The sequence below is a fragment of the Eutrigla gurnardus genome (genome assembly GCF_963514095.1).
Source record: "Eutrigla gurnardus genome assembly, chromosome: 5".
In the NCBI taxonomy this organism is placed as follows: Eukaryota; Metazoa; Chordata; class Actinopteri; order Perciformes; family Triglidae; genus Eutrigla; species Eutrigla gurnardus.
This window is the reverse complement of record NC_139919.1, coordinates 16,074,467-16,100,790: the sequence shown is the minus strand read 5'-3', so window position 1 is coordinate 16,100,790 and position 26,324 is coordinate 16,074,467. Positions and strand designations below refer to the sequence as shown.

Genomic DNA, 26,324 nt, shown 5'->3' with positions numbered 1-26,324 from the left:
CTGTCATTGAGAATACATTGGGTCTCACCTTCGGGTATCACAGCATGATATATTCAAAAATTACCAAAATAAAAAATGGAAAACGTACTTAGAAGCTTGTGAAGTTCTATGATGTATAAAGGGTTCTACTGTTTAAACTTATCCATCCATCCATTCATCAAGTTGTCAAATCAGACTTTCCTTTCCCCAGAAGCATCAGCTACTTTGAGTGCTTACATTTAAAAAAATGAAAGAACCACTTACAATTGGTGGCACTGTTTGTAGAAACAACACATGCTCTGCTTCAGATTCCACCTGGAGTGGCATGGTGTTGACTTCATGACTTCTGGATTCATTTGGGATGGCATGCTCAGATGATGTGCCAGGTTGCTCATCAGGTGGCAGAGCATTTGAAGCCTTCTGTAGAAAAGAAAAGAAAAGAAAAGAGAAGAAAAGAAAAATGTACATACTGAGTTTCATGTTTTTTGTTTCTTTTGTACAGGAACAAAGTGGAAAGTAATAATTTTTGTCAGGCTAAGGTCAGTCTCATAGGGTTACAGTAACCGACATGTTCAACCCCATGTGAAAGTGTCAAAGGGTTAAAGTGGATAGTATTTAGCTTTCAAACAATTGAAATAAAAAAAATAAAAAAACTTTTACTTACAGGAACAATTTGCCCAATCTCTGAAGTCCAAGTTCTTTCCCAACCAAGTAGTCCAAATATTTATGTCAGTCAGTGAGTGATGTGATACTGATTCTTGTGTACTGATCCTCTTACATTGTGGCTGAATTCCCTTTCTTTAATGCAGGACAGAATAACTATTCTACACATAATTTAGTTGGCGAGTGTTTGCTTTAAGCAGTGGGGGAAAAAAATTCACTGCTTTAAGCAGTATTTTCAAGTGGCAGTTCAGTTGCTAGATTGTAGTCTAAAAAAGTCTGTAACGCAGAGAGATGTATTTATTATCATCACGCTCTCTGTATGACTTTACTGCATGTAGTGGGTGATGATCAAGTAGCTCTTTCACATCTATCACTGTCAAGTCTTTGGTGCGGATGACACTGTAAGCAAAAAGATGCTTATCAAACCCTAAGGTTTCCCACTTCTGTACAACAAACTTGATTTGTGAACTCCCTGTTTGCTCCAAAACAAAAATGGTTTTTAGTAGCCCAAACAGAGGTTCTCCATCTTCATCATAAGACATGAACACAGACATGCCTGATCTATACAAAGTACCCTTTACTGTGACCCTGGCCGGCACATACAGCTCAGTGAAAAGAGGGATCCCTGCCAGACCACTTTGGATGTCTTTATAGCCTTCTAAATTGGCCAGAAAAGTATTGTACCCAGGACCGATTTCTGTATTGTGGCTTAGCATAGACCCACACATGAAAGCATAACACTGCATAATCTGATGCCGATATGCCATTGTTTTGCAAATATTGCGGAAGTTGCAAGTGACATGACTGACGCGTTTAAAGAAGCCATGTTTGCCTTCAAAACGCATTGACCATAACTGTATCAACGGTCCAAGTTTTTCAATAGCTTTTGGGTAGTGGAGCATGAAATGGTGTTTGGGACGCAAATGCCGGTGTGGATAGAGCTCCAAGAAAAGAGAGTGATGGTCTTCTATGATTTGACTCGGGTAACGTGTTGCTGAAAGTGTAACAGAAGGTGAGAAGATGATCTCCATGCACGTAAGTAAGACTATGAGAAGCTCCCATTCCTTGTTGTCATTAGGGATCAGGTCACCTATCATTACAGGCAGTAGCCGCAGTAGGCACCACATCTGTGCTGCTGACTGACGCAGAGGGCTGTCTTGATTCTTCAGGTCGCTCTTGCTTATTACAGAGGGCTTGTTTCCCATGTCCGAAAAGCCATAATCAAAGCTTGTGATCCTGTAGTTTAGCTTATCTAGTGATATAAGCTTTTGTTCAATGAGTGAATTCAGCACAAGCTTGACCTCATATGCCCCTACCCCTTCCAGGATGTCATGCATGATGTCTACTGCTTTATTGTCTGTCACATGATAGAAAGACAGGCTGTTAAGGACACTATCTCTTTTGAGGCCTGTCTTGGAGGGGTCATTTGTCTCCAAATCTGCCTTATGACTATCAACATCACGTAACAGCTTTGAATCTTCCCGTGTCTGAACCCTCAGGACATCTCTGTGGACTGTGCACAGCCGACACACATGGTTCCCAGAGAAACTCTCATTGTAGCCAAGAATCCCATTCAAGCCCAAATTATCTCCTACAACCTGGACAATCGAGAATTTCACAACGCCTTGATAGTTACGGGTGTTTACTGTGATGCCATCCCTCTCAAGAGTCTTTAGCTCATCAACAATAGGGCGCAGCATTACATCAATCCCATATGTCTTCGCATCGTCTGATTTATATACTGCCAACAGGAAGTGCGACTGCAAATTAGACAGAAGATCTGGTGGCAAACTCTTGAGTATAAAATAGACAAATCCTAGTTTGTGGACCCCGGTCTTTGATCCAAGAGGATTAACAGTCTCACAGTCATCGTTGTATAACAACAACGGGACCGAAACCTCTTTCAAAAAGAGTGGATGTCTTTTACAAAACTCTCCATCAAATATATCCTGAAGTGCATGTCTCTCTTTCTCTTGCCATTGCATCATCGCTTGTAAAATGCCAGGAAGTTCCAAGATCTTAACGAGAAGGGGCTTGAGTGGAATCCGCTGATAGCTATCAGTCACAGCAAGTTGTCGGACACTGCCAGTGGCTGAATCCCTATGCTGAACGTAGGAAACGCCTGGGAAAAACTCTTCAACCGGCTGAATGAAGTTTCCTGAATTTGTAAAGTACTTAATTTGTTTATAGTCAGTCTCCAGTCCTTTGAATGGCTCAGCTGCATCAGAAAACTCCTGCCAGAGCTCTTGTACCTGTGGACTTTGGTCATGCCCAAAATGACTAAACAGCGACATAGTTTTTGTTTTTAGTCTGCCTACAATATCTCCAATTAAGCTTGAGGTTTGTTGAACCACATGGTTTATGTTGGAAAATGTCTGGGATGACCTGGATCTGAGATGAGCTAAAAAAAAGGGCAACTCTGTCTGTGATACCCTCTTGCTCTAGTTCATCCCATTCACCCTCTTGCTCTAGTCCATCCCATTCATCTGCTTGTTCACCTTCAACTTGTGCCAGCTCGTCAGCATTATCAACATTAGCAGGCTGATTAGGTACATTGGCAGGCTGGACAGGAGCCTGGTTCTCTACATGTTCACTATGTAGGTGCCTTCTGTAAGATCGAATGAAGGAAAATATCCTGTTACAATTGCTTTGACAACACTGGAAATAAGTTGTTGAACTATTTACATTGTGTATTATCCGTGAATGTGAGAAGAGACACTTGAGATCCCCCTGAATCAGCCTCTTGCATTTAAAACATACAAATGCCATCTGCCTTGATATTGTAGATATTGTAGATCAGCATTAAGGCCCTTAGAGCTCTAGTAGAGATGACTTACAAGTTCTTTGAAGAGCCTAAGGAACTTTAGCCTGGGGCCAATTTTGGGGATTAGATTTTTGATTGAATCTTCATCTAACAGAAGAAATGCCTCTTTGTCTATGTCTTGTTCTGGAAGACAAAAGAACAAAAAACAATACATGAGTATTATACACAGGTTGATACAATTATGAATCACTGACCAATGCTTTACCATTATCACTACAACTTTTAATTAGTTAATGGATGCTCTGGCCATTTTTAAAGCTTGAAACTAATAACTCTTAGTCTTTGAATGGCGAGTACTGTCCATATTTCCTCTACTTGAGAGTAATGACATGGATTAAAAGATTATTATCTGGCCCATCTTTATTTATAACAGCTTGAGGATAAGGCACAAATACATTTGATTTAAAATACAGATATAGGTATAGATATGCTTGCCCCACTGTCTTACACAGAAACTTTGATGAACCAACAAATGGGCATATTACTTTTGTCAGGGTCAAAAGGGGGAACATGCTCACCTGTAAAATTGTCAATGAGATCAGGCAACTGCCACTCTGCTAACTTAGCAGCGACGAAGCTGTCCATTAAAATGACCTGGGGGGGAACAGAGCAATGAAGAGCTCGACAATAATCTAACCATCGAACTCACTGCTTTACCTCTCACTACTTCAGCGAGCGGAAGCCATACCGCACAGCTGAAAAAAGGCACAACTTGACTTATGGGGTAAGCACACTGGGGACGGAGTCTTTTTACCTGCTACACCGGGCACGGAAGTAACACGTCAGTTCTATGTAGTTTTTACCATAGACATATATACGTAGACGCCTCACAGTGTGCTGGAACGTAACGCAGCGTCGCCGCCATTTTGGATGGGTCTCCTCACTCTAAGCTAGCACTAGAGTCAATCGGAATAAACAGAGAGCGAGCAACTACGCCCGTATTTTGTGCAGTTTACGGTTGCAATAACCTGCCCAGTATGTTAACAGATCACGGGGGATTAACTTTCACAAGTTAATTTAAAAAAAAAAATGTTTTTAATAATTTTTGTGACAGCACTCTGTATCATAACTAAATCTCTGCCGTGTGTTACCGTGTGAAAATCCGGTAAAAATTTGCGGGGTTGCGATTACTGTAGTCAGGAATACACCTTCCTCAGTAGAAACGAATGCAGGACGGGCGCATTGGGGACCCATCCAAGATGGCGGCTAAGCTGATACGCCGGCTCCAATAGGCGGCGTCAGTCTATGAGGCGTCTATGTATATATGTCTATGGTTTTTACCTGTTGGAGGGCCGCGTAGCTGCGTGTAGAGGAAATAAAATAGACCGGCCGTCTTTCTTGTGCTTGTGGAGCAGCTTCAATTGACCATAATAAGCGCCGTCTGTCGCGCCCGTGTCCTGTGTACTTTCCCCATAACGTTACTGTGTTGTGCTGTGTTGCAACTTCGCTAACTTCTACTAACTGTGGTACGGTTGGTCATTTTCAAGAAGCCGAAACCAATGCGTGCTATAATAGAAGTTGAGACCAAAAGATGAAAGAGAAGTGCGAAACAACACGAAAGTCCAAATGTTGTTTAACGAATTGTGCTAAACTAAGTTAGCAACGGGGACACATGGACACAGAAAAAAGTTTACGTGATATCAATAGTGTACAAGCGTGTAATGTTATACAATCTTTGCTAACAACATATCCATACTTTGAATACACGAGGCGAATCCTTTACAATGGAGTTCACTTACCGGAGAATCAGGAAAAACGCGGGAGGCGGTGATCCAAGTCAAACGAGAAGTGTTGAGATTTGAACTACGCCACAAGTTCCAAACTCCGCCCACTGCACTTCTTCTTCTTCTTCTTCTTCTTCTTCTTCTTCTTCTTCTTCTTCTTCTTCTTCTAGGATTCCAGGCTCACTGCACTGTTTCGAAGCATTGCCCATCCTTTCCAGAGAATTTATTTCAAACGGCAGACAGCCATTGAGCCAATTTCCCCACATCGAATCATGATTTCTTTTTTATTATTATTATTATTATCATTATTATTATTATTATTACTATTACCACCAACATTGTTGTGTATGATCACAGTATTCATATACAGCATGCTTAAGTATTTAGTACCTCTTTAAAAGGTAAAGGACGCATTGCATGTATATAAGGTGTGTGATTATAAATAATGTTAATGAGATTACTCCATAAAATACTCCCCGTCAAGAAAAAAAACTACTTTTTAATTTAAAAAAACAAACAAAAAAACAACAAGCCTCTAACCCAAAAAATGAGTTATTCTCTGAAAAACAACCCAAAAATGGTGCATATCCTTGAAAACCCAGAAATTGGGTTAAAATAATAGCCATATAACCAAGAAAATGGGTTACTCTTTATAAAAATAACCCAACAATTTAACCCAACACTAACAACCCATAAATTGGGTTACCAAAATAACCCAACATTTTTTAGTGTGTATGGTGATCGAAAGAATAGTTGATCAATACCGTCCAATCTTTTATTTCCTAATGATTTGAATGGTGTGTTTTAGTGTAAATAATCACTTCAGATGACGACAACAAAGTGGGATGGCTGTGTGTCAGTGGGTAGAGGGTGTCCTTTAACCATAAGCTTACTGTTACTGCGACTATTGTTTTCGCTAGTCGAAGTGTACTTGTGCAATACTCTGAACCCCACATTGCTTCCTGGATAGCCTACCCCTCCTAAAAATGCTGAGAATTGGTTAAATGCAGAGGCCAAATTGCATCTAAAAATTGTTTGTGTTTTTTAAAGTTTAAGTAAAACGGGGACAGGGCAGTGGTGGAAAAAAAGTAGTCTGGAGCCATGTACACCAGCTGTTATAATACAATAAAACAAAGCTAAAGATATGGCTCATTGAGACCAGGGATCTCTAAAAGTGAAAATGTTCTGCTCATCCAGAACCATGATAGAATAAGAGCTTTGTGATTGGTTGGATCGCTACTACACGTACTGCTGGGGGCACCACGGACGCATAGCAGTTCTGTTTCTACTGTCTGCTTGGAGGAGGTATTCCACATGTATGCTGTGGATTGCTACAGTACCACTTGTATCTTAGTGGCCTTGAGGACAAGCCGGATAGGTTCTTGCAGTCAACAAATTGGTAGTAAATGTACGTCCACACAGAGCCTACGTGTACACCTTCTGATGATGAAATTCACATGTCTGAAAATACAAAAGGGCATGCAGGAGGGAAACCACAGGGATTCAGTTAAAAGCTACAAAACCACTGAAAGCTGAACACAGACTTTTGAAAATGTCTTTATCTCTGGTCTCTAGCACAGATGTTAGAGGAAACACTGCTGATGGATCCTTGGGTACTCATGGACATGGAAAGTCTGACTTCAACTTTAGCTCTTGCAGTGAGAAACAAGGTGCCCGTGTCCATAACCATGAATTATCTTGAAGCACACCACAAAAGTGATGCTGGTATTTAAAAAAAGGACAAAAAGAAAAATGTGCTTGTTTAAATTCCTGATATTTTCATATTAAATCAAACTACACCTTTTTAGAAGCAAACTTCACTAATGGAGAAAAACGATGTCAGTACAGTATTTAACTGAGTTGTTGAATTTTAATATTTTCCACAAATTTAATTTAATTTATATTATAATTATTATCATGCGATGCATCGATGAATCGATTGTCAGTCCTACCGATTCAACTAAATCGATCTGGTAAATTAAATAAATAGAATTAATTGCTTTGGCTTCACCAATAATCAATATAAATTAGGGCTGCAGCTATCGATTCTTTTTGTAATCGATTAATTTAGCACTTTATCGATCGATTAATCGAGGAATCGGATAAAAAAAAATTGCGTTTTTAAACAACCAAAACAAATAATGCATAACGAAAATGATGTGGCTGTAAAATGATCAAGCATTTCTAAAAAAAATAAACAGAGGTATTCATTCCAACTACAAAATTTGGCTCCAAAACTAAGCCCATTTATTAAGTGCCAGTGAGAATTTAACAACAATACAGTTAAATCAACTTGGATAAAACATGGATAACATTTAATTTACGTTTTGTTTTGCCAGCAATGGCCCTTTCCTCTCCCTGCCCTAAATATGTGTGTATATAGTGTACTTCTTCTGTGCCATTTATGTATTTAGCTTTCTCTATCACTACAGTAACTGTTTGACCATTCTTTTCTCTGCTTTGAACTCCTCCGTCCGTTTGGGCAAACACAACAACTCACAGCCAAGCGTAAATCAGGCTTTCCGATTGGCTGTAAAAGCCGCTACGGGAGCCAATACGAGCGTCCGATGCATAAACGTAACTCTATACGTCACTCGCAAGATGGCGGATGAGAAGTGATCGATATACATAAACAAAACGGAGAAATGCGCCACGGAGACGAGGAGACATCTAGTCACACATTTTACTACTTTACGCATTCGTTTTGTTGTCAGAAATAAATCGCTCACATGGGCAAGCAGGGTACCGTTGTTTAGCCCCGTTTCTCTAGTTTAAGAGGGAAAAAAACGCATGTTTCTAGCGCAAACCATTACGGAGTTATGACGCTCTAAAAACGTCATTCTCTTCCTCCTTCAATATATAATGATCCCAAACTTTTGATACTCTCTGTCGTTTACGGACATTCTTTACGGAGTCTGACTTTCCGCCATCGCGCCAACTAAATTCAGAATGAATGACCGTGTATGACGCGCTGGTGTGCTTCCTGAACAACGTCCGTGTGGAACAATCAGATCCCTGCACATAGGCGCGTCATAGGAATTTAACGAGGCTTCGAGGCAGATGTTTTGCCTCGAGGAATTTTCATAATCGAGTTAATCGAGTAACTCGATGAATCGTTGCAGCCCTAATATAAATACACACAAATACAAAATCTTATGAATCCTGATTCTTAATATGATTATTGTTTTAAGACTTTTAAGACACTCTCTCCCCTGCCAGCATGTAGCATATTGAAAAATGTTCAAAATAACTGAGCAATGTTTAATTGTACAATATAATATTTTTGTATTCAGCATAAAATATTACGCAGGACTACGTTTTGACATAAGCTGTCACACTTTCTTGTTCGCTTTCTAACTCTGGATGACATTGTTGTGAAGTTGTCTTTAGATATTTACAGTTTTTAGGTGAAATCATTACATGGACATCTCGGAGTCCATTTGCACATGAGATGATCTCATTAAGTACCAAATGGATTTTGTCTCATGGGAGAGGAATAATTAAATTGAAATCAATACGAGAATTACAGAGGTGAAACTGGAACCTACAGTATATTAGCCGTAAAGTGCAAAAATCCTTATCTCCATTGCGTAACAACCTTGTAGGGAAATGGACTTCATCCCCAGAGAGGCATAATTTCAAATATAACTCTGCACCTTAAACATGGCAATACAGCCATTTACAAGATGGGCCGGAGTCTCCAATAAGAACTATGAAAATAATTGACCCGAGTCTCTGATATTCCAAAATATTCAGAGATGTAATGAAAATGCAAAAATAGCTTTAAGACGATATACCTTGCAATAAAGGCAACACATATATGATTGGGATGATTTTGAGAATTTAAAATGGCTACATCCTTAAATCAAGCATTTTGAGCTTTCTCATAAGACTTTACAAATTGTTCAAAGAAAGGAAAAACGAATTCATACGAATAATATAAGAAAGAAGAAAAAGACAAAGGTTTTAACTTAATTTGATCCATGGAGCTTGGAGGAGGAGGTTTCAGCCTTTTATTCAGCTTGTTCGAAGGAAGAATATATTACCTTTTGTAAGATTTTTGTAGTATATGGTTAAATGAATAGCTTTGACCACAGCATTCTAATACCAACTGGCTTTCATATGTATCTCTATTTTGGAGTAAAAAATTCACATGATAGGGTTCACTTATAACCCGGCTCTGCAGCTCCCCTTGGCTGTCCAGCTTGGGTTCAACAACATTGATTTTGTTTTCGCCAGCAGCAGGCAGCTGTTTTCAGTGAAAAGGCTAAAGAAAACCCTGCACACCGACAGCTCAGCACCAAACAGCAGGCATACACAGTTCACGAGTAGCCGGTGAACATGGTGGATCATTTAGCAGCTAAAGAGGCTGATATTTCCCTCAGGAGTTGGAGATCAAAAACGAAGCTTGGAGACCAACATGACTCTAATTGAGCGATCACTGCAGTACTTGTTACCCTGTATTAGGCTTAAATGATATGACAAGATATTTATTGGCCACGATAATTGTCCTAATCCACGATAACAGAATGATATTCAATTATCCAATGCCTGTTAATTTTGGGCTATATCCAGGCATTCTCTTTTTTTCTTTTTTCTTTCTTTATGCTTTACCACGTTGTTGTAGCATATCAAGAAAAGACAACACTGTAGCATACATCAAGTTTTCAGCTGTTGTAGTTATAACATTTAACAGGAAAGAGCTCAATATTTAAATACTCCTACAGTGAAACATATTGATTAAGATTGTCACGACTAAAGCATAGACCCAGAAAGGGAACATCTTAAACTAAACTCATTACATCCCCATCCCTACCACATTCAACAACAACATATTGATGCTATCAAAACTGATGGACCAGATAAGAGTTCACAATCAATTTCTACCAGTAATATATGAAAGCAGATGCATCCCGTCATCAAACTGTGGAGGATAATAACAAGATGAACAAAATCCAAACCTGTTTAAATCATCAGTTCCATCAACCTGCTGACACACTTTAAGCATTAATCAGCCAGCACTTCTCGCAGCGTGGAAAAACTTTAGTACCGATATGCCAAGAAAGTTTAAAAAGTACGACGAGAGAGAAAGAGAGAGAATAAAATGACATTATAGCAGAAAACTTTACAAACTTTCACAGGACTCGTTTCAGCTGACATCCATGATGTCTGTGCTGCTGTTCATGAGCAAGTTCAAAGTTGAGGGCGTCATCCTTGGCAAGTTGAGGCGATACTGATTATAAGTCAGCAGCGGTGAACACCCAAATCCCATTAGAGCCCAGGCAAGTGGATTCATTGTCAAGGTCCAGCGTTGACAACAAGACTAATTACTCCATAATGGGAATCATTCCTCTCTTTCAACCCAACTGGATGCCGAGGACTGACTGTGTGATTACAATGTGGCCTTATAAGCATTTGGCCATACATACAGATTAACTGTGGTCCAATCCATCAAGCTGGTTGGTATCGCATTGATTTAGCATGCAGTTCCATCAAAATTGTCCCCCTGGAGGATTTTGTTTGGTCTGAGTTCTTGTAGGTCTGTGAAAGTGTTGCTTACATATGGTAATGCATATTCAATAGACTTTAAACCGTCTGCAGCGTGAGAGTGAGGAACGTTTGGGGGATCTTTCACTCTTTGATGTGTTGACTTACATGTACAGTCTGCATTTTTGAACTTTCTCTTCAGCCACAATGGAATTTTATACTGTCAGAATATTATTAAATTACTTCACATTTATTCAACAAAGAGAGGCCTGGCTCCTCATTTTTCCAGTCTTGCAGCAAATGCTAAAATCTTTTCCCCCCCCAAAATCAATTTCTTCCTTCAATAGATTTCTCCTTGAGAGTTGTTCTCGTCACATTTTTAAAGCTGTTTATGTATTGCTCTGTGTCCGCTGACAGCTGGCATGAAGTGAAGACTGACATTTGAGAGTAGATAGACAGCCTCTGTCCACGGGTGTGAGCATGAGAGACAAATGTGACGAGCAGTGAGGCAGAGAACGAAGCCGGTCCGTGATTGATACAGGTGCCACCGCGAGAGGTCACAGCCATGCCTCAAAAAACGGGGCCATCGATTCTCCTGCCCTTTAAACAAACAAAGGGACATCTCTGCTCTGAGCCTCCTTCAGGCTGTTAAAGGCTACGACTTCTGCCAGCCCCTCTGAAATAACTCCTCTCATCAACATACAGCTGAGTCTTCAGCCGGGATCAAACAGCCTTGAATAACAACTGCTTTTATATATGGCAGTGTTTTTGCATTGTCACCACAGTGCTCTCCATGCAAAGCTGAAACCCAATTTTCTCCCTCTTTGGGCGAAAAAAAAGTGACTTATTTTTTATATTTCCAGTTTTAATGCCTTTCCTTTATCCCCATGTGCCTTATTTCTTTTTCCTGATAGAACGCTGTTGAGAGTTCCTTGGGCATCGCCAAACTCTATTTCCCTCCTGCTACGGCAGCTGTTTAGAGGCCCTCATCAATAAAAGAAGACCGTAAGCAAACCAGCATGAAGAGCACAGCGGCGTCCGTCCCCTCCTGATCCCACAATAACACCTGCCGCCCAATCTGAGGTGAGAAGAACCACAGTAGACACAAGAATAAAAAAGCTTGTATGTGCTGCAGTCTCTTGGTGGGCTAATGAAGTGAAATAAGGCCTATCATTTATCACGCGTGTGTGTGCCTCTGGTGTGATCCAAAGGAAGCCGTGTGTGAAAGACCGGACACATGTTTGTGAGGTGATTATCTATGAACACAGAGAGAAACCGGGTCGACGCGGAGCAGTTGGTGGCCTGCAGTAAAGGTCAGGCGTTAAGAGTGAGTGTTGGAGGTCTTTGCCATTTCAAACATCCGTCTCACGATATGCACTTGGTTCTACTTTACGTCCACGTGTCCCTGCGGTTCAGCCGGCAATATGTTTGAGCCAGATAGTCTGGAATATAAAACCCACAATCGTTTTTTTTTTTTTTTTTTCCCAAAAATCTCTTTCAAGTAATATCTTTGTTGTTGCCTTATTAAAGTATTTTTGATGAACTGGGTTTGTTAATAGCCAAGCTGTGTTCCGGTATGAAAATCCAATTCAAAATCTAGTGCTTCAGTTATTGCTTTTTCCCCAGTTTGATTGGGTTAGGAAGTATACTGTAAAATGTGCTGTAGTCATTCTCCTGCTTGACTGCGTTTTTGAATTTCATGTGTTTCTCCCCGTAAATTAAGAATCCAACAGGATTGACTTAAATGGAAAGATTCGCAATGGAAATGTCAGATCAAAAACAAGATGTTTTTATTTTGTTACCGAAATATATCAGTATATTTTTGGCCATAACTCAATTATACCTATGCTAATTAGGACACAATCCTAGTTTTCCTTTTAGAAGTGACTCATGATTATTACATTTCCTTTGGATAAAATAAATGCAAATGTAACATTTCCAGGGAAGTTCACTGCGCAAAATGTTCCTTTACATCAGTTGAGTTTTATTCAAAGCTGCTCTGTGGAGGAAATCTATTAACATTTATCGTTAGACACCAAAATACATTTTGTGTTCTATGACATCTATGAGATGCACAAAAAATTGTAAATTGTTGGCACATTAATTCTTTACTGTGCACACACACGCACACTTTCTCTTCACACACGTCCAATCCAAAACAACTAAGTAACTGAGCTGTGCCTCTGAGTGTGTTTGAGGCGAGCTCTGGTGGAGTCTGATGGAGTGATGTTAGACAGTGTGGAGTGTGGTGGAAAGGTCATCAGTGAGAGACCCATAAATCGTTCTGACACTCGAACACTCGGGCACATGTTTCTAATCAGCTTGGGTTCAAATAATATTTTGGTCTAAGAATTCAGCGTCAGAGTCATTAGCCGTTATCAAAGAATAATGTTAGTGGCGGCGGCGGCGGCGGGGAGGGGAGGGGGGGAGGATGTAAAACCACTGAGAAGATCAGGCGTGAAGCGTAATTGTGTGGAATGCTTTCTGATTATCTTATTAAAGTATTTTCTACAGGCTGATCAAATATTTCAGTAAAAACCATGCAGCTTCTGTTTCACCCTCTCATACACACATCTAGAGCTCCGTCAGCTGGATCATAACTTTTACAAACACTTAACCAACAACAACAACAACAACAACTGCCAAAACCTTAACAAGTTAGTTTATTTGTATCCCTTCCTGCCTACTGCGCGGCAAGCAATTATTCCACTACATATATCTGACTGAAGACTGTTTGGATACCCATTCTGCACCAGGGGATGCACTTGGCAGCAGTGTGTTGACAGTCATTTCCACAATGGACTCCTTCTTTTCAAATAACCCCAGCTTGTAATTTGCTTGTACATTTTTTTTGGAACAGCTAACCCAGCCATGAAAAAAGCCTTCCATCCTGGAGCTAAAACAAGGATTAGGCACTAAAGGAGATTTTTATATTGGTTGTTTTTTATTGTTTGATGTTAGGAAATGAGGCTGCTTCGAAGGGAACCTGTACTTCCTGTGTATGCCGGTCTCTCAGGTTAATTATTACAGTACAGACAGTAATTTGCTCTCTGTATTGGTACTTATCTCCCCTCACAGCTGGTGTGTTTTGCCGAGTGGACGGCCATTAATCAAACCTTTCTCCAGCAGGAAGTTGGACTATCCATCACCTCTCTCTCTCCCTCTTCTCCCTGTGCTGCCTCTCCTGTCCCACCAGACACTAAAGCTTTTCATTTTACATGCCCAACTGCAACCTTGAATAGAATTTCTGCATTTTCCTGCCATTATAGGTTGGGTGAATCATGTGTGCAAATTGGAGCGTTTTACAGGAAGAGTGGGTGTGATTGGGTGAAGTCAGCTGTTTGTCTGTCGCTCTGGAAGAGCGAGTAAGGGAGCGCAATCATTTTACGTCCACTCGGCTGACACTGAAATGCCTCTTAACAAGCTACACTATTAATCATTGAGCTTTTAAACCTGGCTTGGCTCTGCTTGTCAGACTCCTCAAAGGCCCGTGAATTGAAACAGGACAGAAACACAGTGTTTAGTAGAGCCATGCTATTATTGATTACTATTCTGGCCCGTATGATTTTGTTTCCGTTTAGTGTATTTTAACTGAGGACAGTTTCAGCTACAACTGTGTCCCATTTCTGAAGTTTATTCCAAAATGTGGTTGTTGAAAGTAACTAATTAAAGTATTCTAAATTCTAAATTAAGTCATGGGTATTACCTGACTGTGGATTAACTATTAGAACACGAGCAGCTGAAATTTACATTATTCTATATTCATCAACAAAGTCAAGTGTCCATTCAAAGCAACAAAAGCAGATGAGAAAACAAGAAGACCTCATACTAAATTAGATCATAAAATATACTTGTAAGAAACGGGGCAATTAGAGATTAAAGTTTGTCTCTCATGGCACTCTGCTCCTGCACATGAATTGTTGGCCTTTTTACTTGCTACACAGAAAATCTAGCTACTTCCTGCAGAACGCCGCTGGCCTGTCCTCACTATCAGCTCTGCTTTGTTTCCCTTTGCTCTGCCACTCTATAGCAGATCTGTAAAACAGTGGGTGATCTGCCAGCTTGCTCCTTTTAAAAACCCATCCAAGTCTTTTGTCTGGGATGCAGCTCGCAGGCAAGCAGGCAGGCAGGCACGCACACACACACACACACACACACACACACACATACACACACACACACACACACACACACACACACACACACACACACACACACACACACACACACACACACACACACACACACACACACACACACACACACAAACCCAAGAATCCTCATTAGGTTTATGAGCTGTAACCCTGCTGCATCATAAATAATCCAATCTCCTCAAAACAATGCAAAAGGGAGCCTCCTAGGTGTGATGGTTGCTTGTTTCAGGGGGCAGCCAGATAAAGAAAGCCTTGTTAAAATAAGATGCAAGAGGAAAAAAAACCTAAGCACATTTTGCGGACATGGTATATGAGAGAGGATTTCAGCAACAGAGGTGGTAAACTGAGGGAGAACCGTTCTGCTGCCTGACTCTGTTCTTGCCTCTAACCAAAATGCACTTATTCTATTTTTTGCGTGAGCAGAAGCATAAGGGCTCAAGCTGAGTAAAACAATGATTCAAGGTTGCGGGTGATAAATGAGCGCGTCTGCTCTGATAGCAGAAGGTCATGTGCATCAGCCCCCATTGTGCGTCTGCCATCTAGCACGCAGCAAGGGTGCACTGTTGGCATGCTACGACACAGCCTTTTTTCCCTTCAGCCATCGCCACAGGCCAATTTCATTGTTTTGTGCATCGAGCTCGAGGCACGCTTAGGATGGGCTCGGGACACAGGCAATTTAGCTTAACTTGTCCAACAGATGCAGGATTATTTTATTTTTGAGGCTTATACAAGGAAAGCAGGACCTCAAGTGTGTTGAGGAGAAAAGCTTGTTTTTGAAGACCCTGCCTGCTATAGCTGGAAGGATCAAACCAAAGATGTTTAAGTGGAAACTGATCCACAACTATAACAACTGATCAACAACTGTTATGCACAGATGGCACTGAAATTGTAGGTGTCACTGTTGAAAATAGCGTTCTTAAATTATGTGAATTATCTGTATTTTGAATTAATCTATGTAAGAATTATGGATGTAAAAGTATATAAACCTCCCTCTCTTTGAAAATTAATTTGTTGACTTAGCGGACTATTTTAATAATTCATAGTATTTATTTTTCAAGTAAAACAAATATGCACCAAATATTTACTGATTCCTCCCTTCTCTTTGTCAGCAAATTACCAATTTAAATGTGTCACCTTGGGCTTTTTTGACCATTTCTAAATAACATTGATAAAATCATTAAGAATGAAGAAAATCTGCATTTGAATATAATGAAAATTTAGTTATAATCACAATGACAGAGAGAGAAACCTCATACATAAAAAAAAATGAACAAAGCATCTTGTTTCAATAATTATGCAGTATGCAATCCTTTTAAAGTTCCTCCCTATCACCTTTTTTACCGATTTATTCTATTTTGTATTTTCAATATACTAACGTTCTCTCTCTTCTCATTTCTCTTGGGTACAGCTCACTCTGTTTGACAAGTGCTTTACCCCTTGCAGCTTTTCTTCCACAAACAGGTCAGAAGAAGATCAATAATGTGTGTGTGTATAGGCTCTTATCTCTGTCCAAAGGAGGCCTTATCATCTGCGCTTAAATGATGTTTCATGAAAATTCCTTGAAACATAATCCTCCCGGAGACAGAAGACAAAAGGGAAATGGCCCTTTATCAAAAATATCAAGTGTGGTGATGCAAATAAGTTTCACTTATCTGCTAGCTGCATATCACAACAATAGAAGCTCATAGGGAAAAAAAAAGACTATCAGTCGGGCAGAGAACTGAAAGGTTTGTTGGGGCTGACGAATACTTGACTGGAAGGCAGCTGGAGGAACGTGCTGATAAGCTCAGTGTGTCCAGCTTATGCAGGTAGTACAGAGCAGGCTAGCTTAATGTGGAGAAGCAGATACATGCTAATTGTATGGATGAAATTCGCAACAAACCGCCAAAAGTGGTTCAATCATTAACATCTAACTTGCTTCCAAAAAGCAGAGACAAGTACCTGTGCTGAGCTTTTAGCAGCAAATCCTGCAATGACATTAGTCAAATTAACACTGATGTTAGAAAAAATGTCGAGTAGGACGAGTTTTGAGTTTGAGTTTATATCGTCAAATGGGTGAAAAGGCTGCTTTAAACTTTTTCTTTGGCATGCTTGTGCTTTTTTGATTTTGAGTTCAGAGGATTTTTCAGATTTCCAAAGAAACAAATTTTGATCCAGCCATGTACAACATCACTTGAAACTAAAATACATGGAGGCAAGTTAGTCCTCTGCCATTTAGAACTTTATTGAACCCCTCTATTGTGAACCTATAAGTAGTCTATTAATGATCATTTGTTGCAAACTATATTGTAGTTGTTAACTGAGATGAAAAACAAGAAAATAGTCGCAAATCCAAGCATTTAAGAAACCAAAGCTAATTTTCACTAGACAAATTACTGTTACTGTTGCTATTTATAATGTTAAAACATGTCTCAATACGTTTTCAACACATTTGTAAATTACATTTAAATATGAGCCCTTCTGTGAATGATTTATAACGGTTTATTAACAGTTAATTAATTCTTTAGAGGATTTGTTATTCATTTTTGTTATCATAAATCATCCTTTGTGATTACAGCTCTTTTATATTATGCAAAGAATTAGATTCATTATCTGTTTATACACCAGCAAGGTTTGAGTTTGATTATTATAATGGTTGACAACTACATTGATTGATACTTGGAGTAGTTTGACATTTGGATGAGAACACCGATCATTCTGGTTTCTGTTATTTATTGATCTTGGTGCTGATACACAGATTTTGTTGCCTTTGGACGAAGCCCAGCTAGCTGTTTCCCCCTGTTTTGTGCTAAGCTAAGCTTACCATCGCCAGCATCATATCTACTGTTCAGATACGAGTCGCATCAATCTTCTCATCTAATTCTTGGGAAGTAAATAATTATAATAATAAACTATATTGCACCTGTCATAAGCTCAAAGTGCTTTATAAAAAAAACAACACAGGTATTTAAACAGGGTATATTTCCCAAAATGTCAAACTATTCCTTTAAAAAAATCTACGAGTGCTTACAACTACATTATAGCGCATTATTTATAACGTCTGATTATTATATTCTTATTAAGTGTTTATTTACTGCTTCTTTATTTGCTGTATAAGTGTGATACGCCACGGGTAAGAATGAAAATATATTACAAAGATAAAGAAATGCAATGATGTAATAATGTACAATTAGTTGATTTGAATCCAAAAAAGGCCCTCATTAGATTTCACAGTGTGTGATAATAATCTTTTAAACTTCAGGCAACTCTTTGCCCACTGTGTCCTGCAGTGAGGACGCTTTGAAACGTCTTCATTTGGGTTTAGTTCTTAAAGTCTTTGTCTTAATCTGCAGATCACCCGTGTCTGGATCAGATATGTCGCTACGCAGATCAGTTCTCTCCGTCTGTGTGTACACGGCAAGTCTTTCAGCACACTTTGATATCAGTCCTCACTGCAAATGTAGTTCTTTTTTAGATTATTGTCCTGATGTTTCTGCAGGATTTAGATAGTGTGATGATACAGTTCAGAATTAGAGGGAAGTGGCAGAGATGACGTGCAACACATTTCATGAGTCAGATTTAATAAGTCTATTAAAGTACTCCCCCTCTCTTATCTCTCTATTTTCAGATTATCTGTAACAGCCACTGCAGACATTCTTTATTTTAATCACTTTAAAGTCTAGACTCCTATGTTATAGCTGCAAGTAGTTCTTTTTGTGGATGGAATACATATATATATATATATATATATATCTGTTTTAATTCATGAGTATTTACATTTTATGATCTGCAATCCGCATTGGTTAAGTACTTTAGGGAGCTGTAATTTAAATGTATCTTGTAACTAATTCCCTTCAAAGTAGAAGTAATACAACAAATAACTGTAGTAGTAGTAGTGATTGTGGTAGTATTACTGCATTACTGAACAATAGTGCTGGAAGTACAGAACAATAGAAGTAGCACTGATGGTAGAAGCAGTGGTTGTAGGAGGAGGGGTTTCAGGTTGACACTTGATTTGTCATTGATTGTTTAATGAACCTTAATTGAAACAATTTGCGTAAATAAGGTCAAGATCCTTTTCAAGAGACCTGTGCTCATAAATAAAGAGTATAATCAGTCATACACATTTATAACACACACAATACACACAATAAGGCATTTCTTCCACATTTAATAAAACAGTTATAAGTGGGGGTTTTTTCAGTTTTAGTGTTGATCTGCTCTCAGCTGTAGACTGACTGAATCTGCTTTTAGCTGATGTCTCCCTCTACTGTCTGGAAAAGACATAGTTTGTTGAATCAAGTAATTAAATCATATTCGTCTTTGTTCTTTATGGTCTTTTTTTCTGGGGATGTGAAGTGGAAAATGACAACAGCATGAGCACAATCTGGTAAATATCTACAACTAGTACTGAATGTGAAAAATATTCAGTACCCCCCCCCCCCCCCCCCCCCCAGCCAATTTCAACTCTGTTTAATTGTCCAGTTTAATAAAATATATCTCTTGTGGTTATTTCTCTGTTCATGCAGTTGTAAATAAAGACCATCCAAATGCTGGTAAATTAAAACTCCCGACCCTTCACCAGCCACAGTGACGGGTGGACAAAACAGTTAATTTCCAGTCCCGGTTTCATGTGAGAACTAATCTGAGTACTTTGGCCCCCTCTTGAGGCCACATAACATATTTCGGGTATTGTTCCCTAGAAGATTAAAGCACACTCTCCCTGTCAGTTTAGTTATAAAATACTGGATGTCCTTTGAACCTAAGCAAGACTTATACTGCAACAAATCTTCTCAAAATGTATCAGCACAAAAAACAAACTTACATAACACTGTAGTATATCTCTTTTTACTGCAGAGAACTGAATAACAGTAAGAACTTAGTTAAAACAAGCAGTGATGAACAGAAGAGAAGGCCACAGTATCGTTCTCTGTGCAAATATTAAAAACCCAAATAGAGAGTCAGACATTACGGAAATTCCATCTTGCTGAGTTTTCTTAATTTCCTTTTTAAAGTAATTCAAGATACTGGCCATTAACCCACCCATTTTTGTCCATTTAATGTTACCATAATTATGTCGTTCTCTGAAATAACACAGACCTCGTCAAATGGGGAAAATAAGGCTCACATAGAGGCTCGGGCATACAAATGCATAAATACACGAGAAAGCACTTGGAGGACTTTCAGCTTCAGTATAACAGCATCATATAAATGTCTGCATGCATGGGACAAGCTTAACGTCTATGCTTTCTGGCATAACCGTGAGTCTTGTATAATACACCTTTTGTATAGAACTATCTTGAGTTCTAGTATATGGCATAAAAATAATTTAAGTCATTTTCAAGCAAATTGCTCTCTGTAATTTGCTCCATTTCTGTCAATCCAAAGGGACGACATTGTTTAAAGATTGAATACAGGGGAATTAACAGACACTAATACATTGTAGTGGACAAAGGTCATTTTCATATTGCATGTTCTTCTTGTTTCATCTACTTCACATAGAATAGAAGAGAATGAAGGTTTGTTTTGGTTTATTGTCCAGCCAAGGTTGGAAAATCTGGGTCTCACCAGATAAAATAAAAACATCACATCAGGACAGCAAATCACATCACGGCAATTGTGCGTGTATGCAGTATATGACATGTTCAACGTACAGAGCTTTAACTCCATATTTACATGCAAGAGTGTAAAATACTTTGATTAACTGAAGTACTTGTACTTAAATGTCTTTATTTAATTCATGCTTATACTTAACTACATTATAGAGGGGAAATTACGCATTGTACTCCTTAGCATTCAGACCCTTAGCATTCAGACACTTGAAATGTAGCTCAGGTGCCTCCCATTTCTCCTAAACATCTTTGAGATGTTTCTCCACCTTGATTGGTCCATCTGTCCTCAATTCAATTGATTAGACATGATTTGGAAAGACATACACCTGTCTAAGGTCTCACAGCTGACACTGCATATCAGAGCAAATTAACCCAATAGTCACTCTGTCTGAGTGACTATTGAGATCTTGGGTGGACATTGGAAAAAACTTCCAGAAGGACAACCATCACTGCAACACTCCACTGATCTGGGCTTTATGTTAGAGTGGTCGGAGAGAAACCTCTCCTCAGTGAAAGATGCATGAAAGCCAGCTTGGAGTTTGCAAAAAAGCACAAAAAGGCCACTCAGACTGGGAGAAACAAGCTTCTCTGGTCTGATGAAACCAAGATTGGAGAGTCATGTCTGGAGGAAACCAGGCACTGCTCATCACCATCCGAACAGTGAAGCATGGTGGTGTCAGCAGCATGCTTTGGGGGTCAGGGTTGAGGGAAAGCTGAACGGAGGGAAGTGCAGAGATATCCTAAATGAAAACACAAAGTGCTCAGGACCTCAGACTGGGCCGAAGCACACAGCAAGGACGACACAGGAATGGCTTAGGAACAACTCTGTGAATGTTCTTGAGTGGCCCGGCCAGAATCCAACATCTCTAGAGAGACCTGAAAATGGCCGTCCAACGACATTCCCCATCCAACCTGACAGAGCTTGAGAGGATCAGCAGAGATGAATGGCAGAAAATCCCCATATCCAGGTGTGCAAAGCTTATTGCGTCATACCCAAGAAGACTCAATGCTGTAAACGCTTCCAAAGGTGCAGCTGTACGGAGTAAAGGGTCTGAGTACTTCTGTCAAAGTGATATTTCAGTTTTTACTTTTTAATACATTTACAAACATTTCTAAAAGTCTACCCCTGCTTTGCCATTGACCTTCAATCTCATATGTACCAACAAACCTCGAGACCTTTACAATGTGTGCTTTCAACTGATCACCAGCTTTCAAACCATTTTGTATATTCACTCTCTCCATATCTACAAAAATATTCACTTTCATCACAAAGGCATTCAGCATTCACCTCAACTTGCTCTGCAAAGACTTTTGTAAAGAAAACACCGTTAGCAGGAGAGTCTCTCCTCTGCTGCTGCACTATAAGCGTTTCAGTTTGAAAAGATAATATTTGCCCCCTCGAAAAAAGTGAGGTCATTTGTAACAGCAGAGTCGATCTGCAACCTATCACAGCAAAGTTTAACCGCATTCATCACCGTATTCATTTATCATGGCGCTCGCTAAAGTGATCCATCAACACAGAGAGCCGTTTGGCCCTCCATTGTTATTTCAGTTGATTACTAAATCAAGGCCTCCTTCAGTTGGCAGATATCTTATTCTGTGGTGCTGATGACGGATTCTTTGACATCGCTCAACAATGAAATCGAAGTGGGAGAGCAGGTTCATTTGTGGTGTTTTTACTGCCAAAAATGACAGCAAAGTTTGGCTTAAATAGAAGCAGATATACCTTAGGCCCGTCATATGTGGATGTCACTCTGGAGAATCTTTTCAAAGGTCACGTTAGCAAACGTAATGGATGTGGTTTGTAGCTTTTAAAGGAATAGTGTGACATTTTGGGAGAAGATCGCAAATTTTAAGGCTTCTACCTTCAGCAGCTTATTAGCTTAGCTTAGCACAAGGACTAGAAACAGGGGGAAACAGCTATCCTAACTGTCCAAATGTAACAAATTCCCCTAAAGCTAATCAACACATTATTTCAGTTGATTTTACTGACGATTGTGTACTATTTCTTGTCTTGAAGCGGTGACTTCCTTCTTCATGCCAAGATAACTAGCTGCTGGTAGACAGTACAGTCTACATTTGAAACCTCTACTCAATATGTAACTGGCTACAGTGATACTATATTTACTATATAAAGAGGGGATAAACACTTCATATCTCCCTGCTCCTTCTTCTTCTGTGTGAAGGGTTACACAAGTTCAACACTAACACGTAACACCTCAGGATTAGGAGCTCCGACCCCCGTATCTCCATCTGTTATCACTCTGCTGGTGAAGGCATGTTGGTGTGTCAGCCTTCCCCAGCAGCACCACAGCTGTGTGTGGTATTCAGTGGGTGGTATTCATTGTTCAGCCCTTAAATTCATGGATCAAGTGCACTGACTCCTGTCCACTGCAATATGTTACAATATAGTTAACCCGCCACCTCTAAACATCCCTGCAGTATCGGCACCCAGCTCCTGAGGCTGTGAACATCTGCTCTCACTGTTTCAGGTTACTTGAACTGCTCTTAATGCTAAATTTACTGCTCTGTGCTCCACCTCCTTCGCAAGGAATCCACTGAGGAATCTGAAACACTCCTGTGTTTCTGTTCGTGTTTCTAGCCTGATAACAAAACATAAGCAAAACGTTTCTCAAGGTTTCCACATTTCCTTTATGAATTGGTGTATTTAACGAATAAAAGGGTGTAACACTGCTGCTGCTTATAGGCCTCAGTTAGCCAAGCTTTCAAGCATGCAGAGCAGTAATAAAAACATAAATTGAATATTACTGTTACACATCATACTGGATGATATTGAACAAGTTCGTCAGGAACTATTTAAGACCATACATACAATGAAAAAGGCATAAAAAGCAGATACAATGTAAAAGAAAAATACATAAATCACTATCATATGCTGAAAGACATGAGACATGCAGGTACGTGAGGACAAATTGGCGATATTATGATAGCGGCTGATGACATCAGACCGCAGACAGAGAACAGTAATGCTGACAGATGTGAGTGCTAATGAGTCATTTCTTTAGATGAGCTCTAAATAAACTACATACTGTATGTCCACTTCTCTAATACTCACTGGTATGGACGTATATTCTACAGCTATAACAGACTAAAGGCACTTTTTCCATAAGTGGGATAAAGCAATCCTGTCCTGCTCTTGATTTCACATTTGGAGTGGAGGAGAGGTCAAGCCAAATATAACCTTGTACATAAGACAAAGATCTACATATTTAATCATATTTAATTAAATTCATGCATCTTGCTTTTCATTCTTTCCAGGTTGATAATTGTTGCAAAATATGAAGGAAAAGTCCCAGACAGAAACATTTTAATGCTCTATTTTAAAGAATATTTCTGGGAGTTTGTTCCAGATGTAGGTGCATAAAAACTGTATGCACAATTCATATTGTAGCATCAGAAATGTATTTTGACCTTTACTTTATAGAAGTAATAAAACCTATATAAACACTATAAAGCTTTATTGTCCAAGAACTAACAAAAAAAGCACAATAAAATAGAAAACTACAATTTACCTTACATGTCAAACTTTTCCATGTTAATGAGCGTTACTTCACTACTGTATGTTAATTAAAGAAAAACCCCAACATAATTTAATCCTTCATTTTTGTCTTTTTCTAAGTCTGCAAATAACCATATTTTCCAACAACAAACGATGACAAATTATATCAAGGCAGTCTGCTTGTAGGCTCTTCATAAAAAAGTGTTCATTAAATTCTGGATGAAGTGGCTCAAATATGAAAGGCCCCAGATTTTGCGTAGGTATTCAATGAATGACCCTGTAATATTGTTTTAGTTTAGCAAACCTCATTGAGTTTTATTCTGTTCTCTTTCAAGTCTCCCCTTGACATATTTCGCATTGATCATTTAAGTTGTATAGGGGAGGGTTGTGAACCTTTTTTAACATTTTTGCAGATGTTTAAAATCGCACAGCTGCACTGAAATTGAAAGTAAAAATACGGGTTAAGATTGTGTTACACCTGAGACCAAACTGACCAGACAGCCTGCAAGAAGCAGCCACTCTACAGGATTCATGACCTTGTTTATAGTTTTGAGTATCAGAAAACAAAAGTGAAAACACTGTCTGGACAAGCATCAAAACGTCTTCAAGTACTTGAGGTGAAACCTTTCCATTGGCACCGCTCAGGGTTTATGTAACTTTGTAAGATCACATGCAGTCACCGCATTCTTAGCGTCTCCCTTTTATCTGTATGAGCCGAGCTGTAATGTAGGACCAGTAAATCACAGCTCGGGCTTTGTCTGTGTGTAGACAGAGCCATCCACTGAGCCCACAGCCGCCATAGCTGCCTACTTAAAGACCTTATTTATGCTCTATGCCTCGCTGCACACTTTTCCCAACACGGCCCATTAATCTGAAGAAGAACTGGAAGGAGCTGGCTCATAGGGGCGCATTATATCTCAAAACACTTTATCATTGCTGGAATATGTAAAGGAAAGTTCATAATCCCTTCAACATAATCTTTTTTTTAACGCATTGATTTCAGTCCTGGGGCTGGAGGGATACATTCAATGATTTGTGGGTCATTTTTTTTTTAGCTATGTTACTTAAATTAAATGCACTGAGTTCCAGTTAACGCAGGATGATGAACAAGGCTAGACATTTGAACAAATAAGTGCAGAGAAAAATGCAGACAGTGGCCAGTTTTGGGATTTTATTGGTGAGAAGCAAAGGGTTCACCCCTCTTTTCCCACTCTCCTTTATTTATTTCCAGACGATTGTCTTTCTGCGCCGTCTTTTACGGCTCTCCCAGCTTGTGTCTTTTATGGAGCCATAGGAAAATACACTACGTCTCGCTTAATCATCAGTCAGCCGGTGGCGAGGAGCCATTTCTTCTGTGTGGTCCTCACTGCAGCCTCTAAAAAACTCCACCAACGCCGCTGGAAAACAGTCATCTCTTTGGCTGTCACACTCGAGCGACTCTCCCCTCTTCACTGTACTGTGGCACATCACATGTCTGGCTCTGGTGTTGGAAGTGTCGGACTCGTGTTGTGGAGGTGTCATGTGGAGAAGAGGAAGGAGGGGGGGTGATCAGCAGCTGGGTCCCTGACATCTTCATCATATAGCTTCAATCACGACACCTGATGCCTGACGTAGAAGCATTTCTTTGTGTTGCATTTCATAGATTTATTGGCTAAAACGTGCAGGTGGGTTTCAGGTGTCGTTATGGTACAAGTGGAGGAGCTTCTGTGCACATACCTCGCATGCTAAGCACACATTTAGAACATATTGGCATTTGCCCTGTCAAAGGGTCAACATTTATCAAACAAGCTACAATATGAGAAAAGGCATTGTTTGACTCACACTGCTGAATACAACTGCCTCCGCCTGCACGTACGCCCATAACAAATCAGCCAATTTTTTGGGTGCGTTAATACGGGTCCCCTATCCTGAATGCCTCCATCCAGTGATAGATAAGTGTTTTTCAGCAGATGTGATGTGTGTGTAAAGATTGAGAGGATGCCAGCTCCTAATGGAATGCCTTTAAAATATGATACCCACTGTGGTGAAAGAAGCACTTGGTCTGTTTATGAATTTAAACAACTGATCATTGTAACCCTGTTCCTCCTAATGACTCCTGCAACTGCTTTGTGGGGGAAAAAAGAAGATGGCACCACCGTGATGTGGAAAAAAAGATGCACTTAAGGCACTGTGGGAAGTTGACCTTTCTTTCAAACACTAAGTAGAATTCATCACTATTTTCTGTCCTTTCAAACTGCCAAGGAGGTTTATTCTCAGTTCAGTTTCTTTGACTGTTAGGATTAGGGCTGCAACTAAGAAATATTTCCATTGTTTATTAATCTGCTGATTATGTTCTCAATTTATCACAATGTTTGGTACAAATAGTGTTAGAAAATAGGGGGG

At 39.6% G+C, this 26,324-nt stretch overlaps 1 long non-coding RNA gene across 1 annotated transcript; it reads right to left on the bottom strand.

Moving 5' to 3' along the window:
* Positions 1-3,113: 3,113 nt before the first annotated feature.
* Positions 3,114-5,274, bottom strand: LOC311013186. The gene is made up of 3 exons (XR_014597115.1): positions 5,206-5,274; positions 3,985-4,060; positions 3,114-3,589 (listed from the first exon to the last, which is right to left on the bottom strand). It is a non-coding gene; the product is annotated as an uncharacterized lncRNA (long non-coding RNA).
* Between the last annotated feature and the right edge of the window lie 21,050 nt (positions 5,275-26,324).